This window comes from Glycine soja, chromosome 15 (assembly GCF_004193775.1).
Source record: "Glycine soja cultivar W05 chromosome 15, ASM419377v2, whole genome shotgun sequence".
Classification (NCBI taxonomy): domain Eukaryota; kingdom Viridiplantae; phylum Streptophyta; class Magnoliopsida; order Fabales; family Fabaceae; genus Glycine; species Glycine soja.
In genome coordinates, this window is record NC_041016.1 from 26,035,914 (window position 1) to 26,044,707 (window position 8,794).

The window sequence follows — 8,794 nt, forward strand, 5'->3', positions numbered from 1 at the left end:
TCTTAAAATTTATGAGGTCACTTGTCCAATACTATTCAATCCTCATTTGATTAAACTATTTTTTATTCAATGTTCATAATTAATAGTGTGTAAAACTTAATCTATTTTTGTATAGTATAAAAATACTTATATTATTAAAAATTTATCATATAACTAGAAGAGTTTGGACATACCTGAGATTGAGTGAATTAATATAAAACTTATGTTTCTTTGGACGATCAATATAAAACTTTTATTAATTTTAGTAATAATTATTTTAAAAATTACATTTAAGTTTTTTTTTAAAATTAATTAATAATACAATTTTTTTTGCACTAGTAACATAATATATGTATATTGTCCCCTAATTTAAAGGTTGTATTCACCATTTTTTTTAAAGGCTGTAAGTATTAGTTGGCAATTTCATAAGTTGTCATAATTTGCATTATCTGTTACCCAATCCAAGGTGGACCCCATAGCGAGCCTGCCCTGCACTGCAAGTTCTCCGTCTCAAGTCCAAACCCAACAATGAACCTCGATGGCGTTCTCTCTCCCTCCACCACCACCCTCTCTCTCTCTCCACTTCACGCGCCGCTCCCTCCTCCTCCTCTCCACCACCACCACCCTCTCCCATCCACACCTCCACCTACTCCCATTCCCACCACCCCCACAGTCACCGACCGCGTCTTCATGGACTTTAGCCTCTGCCCCAACAACTTCCTCCCCGACCGCGCCGACGCCCTCTCCCCTCTCTGCTCCGACTCCAACCTATTGGGTCGCGTCGTATTGGGCCTCTACGGCAACCTCGTCCCCCTCACCGTCTCGAACTTCAAGTCCATGTGTCTGGGCGGCCTCAACGCCACGTCATCCTCGTACAAGAATACGCTCGTCCACAAGGTGTTCCCCGGCCAGTACTTCCTCGCCGGGCGCCAGGGCCGCCCCGACAAGGGCGAGGTCCGCCCGCCGCACGACCTGCCGCGCAACACGGAGACGGTCGACGCTAAGGCGTTCGCCCTCACGCACTCCCGGCCCGGCGTTGTTTCGCTCTCGCTCTCCGAAAACGACGACGACGACGAGATTAAGCTCGATCCTGGGTACCGGAATGTAGAATTCTTGATCACCACTGGTCCCGGGCCTTGCCCCCAGCTCGATAACAAGAACATTGTCTTTGGAACGGTGCTCGAAGGTAGTGCTAATGATGGTAATGTTAGTTTGTATATTGAAGATTCTGAAATTTAGCATACTCTATGTGACACTTTTTTTTTTTAACAGTTTCTCTTTGATTGCTGGAAATCATTCATTTTGATGAGTCATATTTCTCATTTAATGACTTTCTCTCCTTATTTAGCAGTGAGACTCATTAAAATTAGTGATTTACAATAAATTTCAACCAATTATAGAGAGAATGTTGAAAAGAGAGTGATAGAGAGAATGTTGCCAGCATTTCTCATTTCAAAACAAGAAAATTTCTTAAAGATTGATATTAATTTTAGAGAGCATCTTCTAGTCTTTCAAAAATTTTAATTAGCAATTAGTCCTCAAATAACTAGGGAGGCGACTCATGTTTTCCCCTTTTTTCTCGTTGTTTTATCTTTTCATATATGGAGGCATTGATTCGAGCTCAATGCTATCAATTATCAAGTGTAGATGTTCTCAGAAGTGCTATTAACATCATATTCTTATCAATGCTCTCTCTTCTTTCAAACATTATTGAAAACTACAAAGTAACGAGTGAAGTGCATTAGAAAAGGTTGAGACCCACACAATTTTGTGATTTTTAAGAAAATTTAACTGATAATAAAAAAGTGTGTTATGGAGTATGTTATTAGCATTTGTATTTTAATGTCTATGGTCCATCTTATTTAAGTGTTCAAAATGTCAATGGAAGCACCTATGACAATGCCTATGCAAAAATTAGTTCAATAGCTTGGTTGGGGAAGGGTGAAATATTTAGTTTGAGATATATCGTTATTATGTTGGCATCTTATTTTGGTTGAATGAAAAGTGGTAGAACATGGACACACTTCAATATTACCAAGGCAAGGCGCCAATGTATAGACAAGATTAAGTTTCTTATGTATAGACAAGCGCACCTGTTGCATTTGTTTTAGCATCTTGATATAGGTCTTCTTGTATTAGGGAGACTTTTGATTTTCTTTAACTGCGGGGTATGTCCCGTTTATTATTGTATCATTTTGGGTTTAATATAATTTACATTTTTTCCCAAAAAAAGGCAAGGCGCCAATGGTAGGTTGGGATCACCAGTAGAGACTTGCCTAGAAAATTACTACATAGGTCTAAATTGCTAAATTCAGTTTTTATCTAGGCACAAGTACTAATCTTGCCCCTAGCTCAATAATAAGAACATTTTCTTTGGCACTGTGCTTGAAGGTAATGCTGTTGATCATGTTAGTTTGTATAATGAAGATTTTGAGAAAATTGAAAATAGGACAATTTCTCATTGGAGATCTACGTGGACATATAACCAAATTAAAGTATATAAGACAGTTCTAAGCTTTCAAGCAAATTTTGTAAGGTTGAGTTATACCCAAACTTAAAATTGTAAGATTTCTTGATTCACCAGTCTTTCAAAAATTTTAAACAACTGTTAGTCGTTAAAAGAACCACAGAGGTGACTCATGTTTTTCTTGTTATTTTATCTTGCCTGTTAGGGGCATTGATTCAAGATCAATGGTATCAAGTCTATATGTTTTTATGTACATGGTCAAAGGTTCATCTTATTAATTAAACGGATGTTGGAAATATCATTGGAAGCACCTAGATAACACCTATGCAAATATTAGTTCCGTGCTTTTGTAGGAGAGTGGGAAAAAAAATAAGCTTGAGATTCTGTGTATGTAATTATTATTATGTTTGCATTTTCTTTCAGTTGAGTAAAAAATAGTAGAACAGGATACACCCCAATCCTACTAGGCTGTGCGCCAATGACATGTTAGGGTTGCTAATAGAGACTTAGAGAATTTTGACACAGGCCTAAAATTTAAACAGTTTTATCTAATCGCAACTACTCACCTTGCCCCTAGGCACCATGATATTCTGTGAAGAGGGTTGCCTTCCAAGCAGAATTTTGGTTGCATTGTGGGGGAATTGAACCTGCATTCATGGGAAAGATGAGAGCTAACTTGGGATCCTTGACCACTTGTGAAACCTACATGGACGCATTCACATTTGCTATCACCTAGTAAAGTTCGCTACACAAAATGTTTGGTCGTGTACAGAGTATATGCTTACATCCAGGTTCCAATAATTTGTTTTGACTTACATTCAACAATATCGTGCATCAAACTGTTGATACGATGACACGAGGCAGTTGTTGGAATATTGAACTATTTGATATGTTTGGGGGCTAAATTATACGAATGTTAATTTATCTTTACTACCAAGAAAGTGCTTATCTCCTAGTTGAATCTAATTGCAGGATTGGATGTCATCACAGCTATAGCTTCCATTCCCACATACCAACCATCTGAGCGAATTCGCCAGTTTAACGACTTGGCTCGATTTTTTGGAGATGAAAGGGCTCAGAATGCACGTAACATATGGAACAGGCCTCTTACGAGTGTTTATATTAGTGATTGTGGGGAGCTGAAAGTGACAAAGCCTTCCCTCACGCCTTCTTTGCCATAATTTATTTCCATGTTTGTATATATTATCCCAGAGGATTTCATGTTACTGGTGTATGTAAAATCATACTCACATATTCTTTGAAAATAAATGATGATGAATAAAACCAAAAACGAGCAACATGAATGACTTTCGAAGTTGAAAATTGAAAGGTTTTAGTTTAGTTCATTCATTTCAAAGCTGTGAAGGACATAGCACATACATGCAGGGAAGTTAAACATTGATATGGTATGCCGGAGTTACTTGTAAGTTAGTAATACAACATTATTATTGTGCAAATATCCGTTTCTATCTTCTTCAAATAATTTCAAAGATTTTACATATTTCAAGTTGGGCTTTTATTCTTTTGAAGAAAATCCCTCAACAGGTTACTTAAATTGTCATGGCTTCAAGCACAGACATAGTTTCCTACTGTTTTGTACTACATCAATTTCATTGTACTTGAGTAATAGCACATGAATATGCAATCTTTTAAGGGGAAAAGAAAAGGAAAAGGAAATTGGGGATGTTACTTTTGAGTATCTCCTTTGGCTTCCAACTCTTCTGCAGGAAATTCCTCTATTCATATATGGTTGTTTGCATGACCCTCCTTTTTATCCCATTTTCCATGGATTTTTCCCTCAGTGAAGGTTAAAATATTTTGAAACCTTTGAGTGGGAGAAAGAACTCCATGACTGTCTGTTGGTGAAGGCTATCATATTTGCTAGGGGAATGCACAAAAGCAACCATGCTTTAACTTGTGTAGCTAACGGCTGCAATTTTTGTGGTATGGTCTCCTCTTGTCTCCACGTCATGCATTGATATGCGTCCATCAAAGACCCCAAAGCATTATTTGATCTTGTCCAAATGATCATTCTCTTTCTGTTTTGTTATTTTGTACTCTCTTACAAATGTTTGCCGATGAGTTAAGATGCTTGGCGAACGAGGAACACTGTGAGTTGATGCATGTTTGAATGCTATTCAACATTTTGTCTGGTTTTCTTATTTGTGAGTGCTATTAGAGGTTTTTGGGTTGGGGGTGTTACTTTCCATTGAAAAGTCCAAGGAATTTCGGCTGTAGAGAAGTAAATATTAGGAAAAGCAGTGACGGGACCGAGTATGTCAAACAATTCTACCTTGGCAGCCATTGTGGTTAACATACCTTTCTAGATGGACTGTTACTCTTGTTGAAAACTTGTCTGGCATGCATTTTTGTCACTCATGGATTTTGTTTGTTTAAAGTGGTCATTGCCCTGTAACTGCAAAAAACCAAATAGCAAAATATATTTGAACGCACACCCATAGTTATTGGTTTCTTGATTTCTGTTGAGTTACGTAGTAGGATGTTACAGCATCAGTCAAATTTATAGCACAAATCAACCCAATGCATGAATTTAGTTCAATTCACAGCACACATGCTGAGTTTGTGGTGAGGTCTGTTTAACACAAATTATGGAGTTAGAGATAAAAAGGCATTTGAGTTGTACACAAGTTTATAGGATAAAATATGTTTTTTGATATTTTAGTTTTTGGTAAGACTAGTTTTAGTTCTTATATTTAAGATGTGTTTGGCTCAACCTTTTTTATTTTGATATTATCTTCTTAAAAAGAGAAGTTAAAGCTAAACATTTTTCATAAAGAATTAATGAAATACTTAGTTTGGACTGAAATATAAGTAAAAAAAATAAAATTCATCCATAAAAAATTAGTTTACATCATTTAATTTTGATAATCTCAATAAAAAGTTAATTTATTTTCTAAAGTACCATTTACATTAATTACATAGGAAAAAAACAAAATGTTGAAAATAAAACTCTAATTTAATGAAGGGTATTTTAGAGATACTACCATTAAATAGGAGAGTTAATTAAAATTATTAATATTTTAGTCCAACACAAATTAATTTGTTTTTACTTATATTTCCGTCCAAATGGAGCGCATAATTTATTTTGATAGAGGAAATCATGATAAAAGGAGTTATTAATTTAATAGGAGAAACTTTTTCATAGCTTATAAGAATCTTATTCACACATTTTCCTCTTCAAATCTAAACTCCTCCTAAAATATCATTTTTTTACTTCCCAATTTGAGCGCTTCATTGGCTTTCTCATTAATTTTTTTTATAGATTTTAATTTATTTTGAATCATGTTTATTTATTATGAGGTCTTAGTTTACCTTTAAATTATTTTATAAAATAAAATTTATTATTTATTTTTAATTTTTTAAATTTCTTTACATGAAATAGAAGAATACTAATATTCTGCACTAAACACAACAAATATATATTTTACACAACTAAATTTTTTAATAAATAAATAATTTAAATATATAAATTATATAATAATTAAAATGTGTAACCAATAATTTTTTTAAACATATAAATCAAATTTTAGATTCATACAAAATAATTTATATTGTGATTTTTTTTGTTCTTGATAATTTCTTTTAAAAAAATATTGAAATTCGAGTATGAACTAAAGATCTTGAAAAAAATTACAAACTATGTTAGAATGTTCAATCCCCTAATATATATAAATGTTTATATCTATTTGTTCTCTCATCATTGTCCTACTCTTCCTCGTATCTCTTCTCATTTGAATACACTATTTTTCATGAAATGGTGAACTTCTCTCTCGTTAGATGCATATAGTATATCTCTCATGTGTGTGAGTAGATTTGAATTTTGAAGATAATATGTGTGTGTCTCGTATTAAAACAAGGGTGTCTATATTAACAAAACCCATAAATACACAATAGTGTGTACATTAGTTAAAACTCATTGTTTGTTGGCATGATCGTTGTCGTTGTCATTGTTGACACCATCACCATTGACGTTAGTAGTGGTGGTGGCGACAACGACGATGACAACGATTAAGACGGTGGTGGTTGCAACGGTGGTAGTGATGATGACAATCATGATGGTAGCTCCAATGGTGATCATGGTGGTGGCAACAACGATGACGAAGGTCATGACAGGGGTGGTGACGACGATCATGGTGATGGCTGCAACAGTGGTCTTGGTGGTGGCAATGATAGTCATGGTGATAATGATTGATTAATTGAGATATTTTAAGAAATGATAATTGAGATCTTTATAAATTTGTTTGTTACTTGATTAATCTTTTAGAGATTTGATGATATATTAGATTTTAATTTAAAATTTTAAATATTTTAATCTCAATCATTTATTATTTTTAATTTTGATCTGATGGTTGCTATTAGTTATTTTCATGTTCTTGCATAAGATAGTGTTCTCATAGGAGTCATACTCATGATTGATATATATATATATATATATATATGTGTGTGTGTGTGTGTGTGTGTGTGTGTGTGTGTGTGTGTGTGTGTGTGTGTGTGTGTGTGTGTGTGTGTGTGTGTGTGTGTGAATAAATTAATACTAAAATACATAGATAATGAAAAAAAAAATTCCTTTGATTTTTGTGTAAATGTGAAATCTATCATTAACAAACTTTCCAATTTTAATATTTATATTAATTTTATATTTTTTTTTATAATAAACATAGTAAAAAAATATTTAATTATAAAAAAATAAAAAATACATGTTAATATGATATTATATTTACATTTTTATTTATAAATTTCACTAAAGTACTGTATCACTATCATTATTAAGAAAAAATGACTCATGAAATTTTAAATATTAATCAATTTTTATAAGATAACATCTACAATTTTATTGTAGTTATATATAATGTGTTATTAACTATTTTAAAAAATAATTTTATTATGTTCAAATCTTTTTTTTAAAAAAATATTATTATTATTATTATTATTTTGCTAAAAAGGATGGCTAGGCCTACAACAAAAGCCTACGAGGAAATGAAACACCAACAAAGTCCCTCCATAGATAGTCCCTACAACTTATAGCATACAATGGTGTCCTCATCATGAACATATACCTTCCCATCATATCCATTTCCAAATTTGTCTGAGGAACTTCTACAATATCCTAACAGTTTATTAAGATATTTGTTCCATTGACAAATTTGGATAATGTAATCTTTAAGGTTCTTATTTCCTCATGAAGTTTGATAACATTTTGAGGTTGACCCTTAAATTCCTAATTCTTCATAAGCTCATTTTCAAGAAACTCATAGATTTCTTGTGATCTTCACATTCCACCCAAAGATTATGTTAAGTCATTTTGAGGTCTTCATAATCTTTGCGTGCTTGTGCACACTCTCCAAAGATCATATCTTTCTTCTTTTTGATGATTATGAACTTCATTAAGCTCCTTTTGAAGGTCTTTCAGTTTGTTTTCCCACTCCTAAAAGTTCTTAAGAAGGGTAGCTTTTTCGCCGGCACTTGTCTTAATCTCAAGACATAGCTTGGACTCTTTTTCTTTAAGAGTTATGCAAGCTTCGTATGTCTGAGTGGACTCATCCAGTGAAACATCTACTTGATCCTGAAGGATTTTCTCAAGTTTTCTATGATCTTTTGATGGATTTTTGAAATCTCTTTGTAGGTTTTTATAAGCTTTTTGAGAGAATATATGAGTTAGATAGAAGCTCATGATAAGCTTTTCTAAGGAATTTAGGGTCATCGAAATTTACCTCATCTTTTTGGTCTAATTCAGACCCTTCAGAAGCTGTGTCTGCCATGAGGCATATGTTGGCTTCTTCATCATCTTCATCAGACAATGTGTCATCCAGGTCTTCTCACGTGCTCATAAGCCCCTTCTTTTCTTTAGTCTTAAAGAAATTCTTCTTATGTTGACTTTTCTCCAGATCTTGACATTCAGACTTGAAATGTCCAAGCTTTTTGCATTCATAGCAAACTATGGAGCTTTTGTCTTTTTCTTTCTTGTCTCAGAGCATTCTTCTTGAGGAGTTTCTCCACTTGGACCCACTTTTGTTTCTCCACATCTTGCAAATTATGCGAGAGATGAAGGCAAGCTCATCTTCGTTTGAGTCTTCTTCAGATTTATTATCAGATGAATCATTGACTTTAAGTGTATTGGATGAACTTCTCAAGACTTATTCATTGGGCGATGATGCTTTCTTGTTCTTTTGACTACTGAGAGCCAGACTTTTTTCTTCTAAGACCTTCATCTTGTTGGAGCTCTTGTTTTTGAACCATGAGGGTACTGACAAGTTCCTCAAGAGACATATAATCAAGATTCTTTAAGGCTCTAAGTGTTGTTACCTGTAATCTTCACTCCCTAGATAG

At 33.8% G+C, this 8,794-nt stretch overlaps 1 pseudogene; it reads left to right on the forward strand.

Moving 5' to 3' along the window:
- The first annotated feature begins 428 nt into the window (after positions 1–428).
- Positions 429–3,796, forward strand: LOC114386327 (annotated as a pseudogene).
- The last annotated feature ends 4,998 nt before the right edge of the window (positions 3,797–8,794 follow it).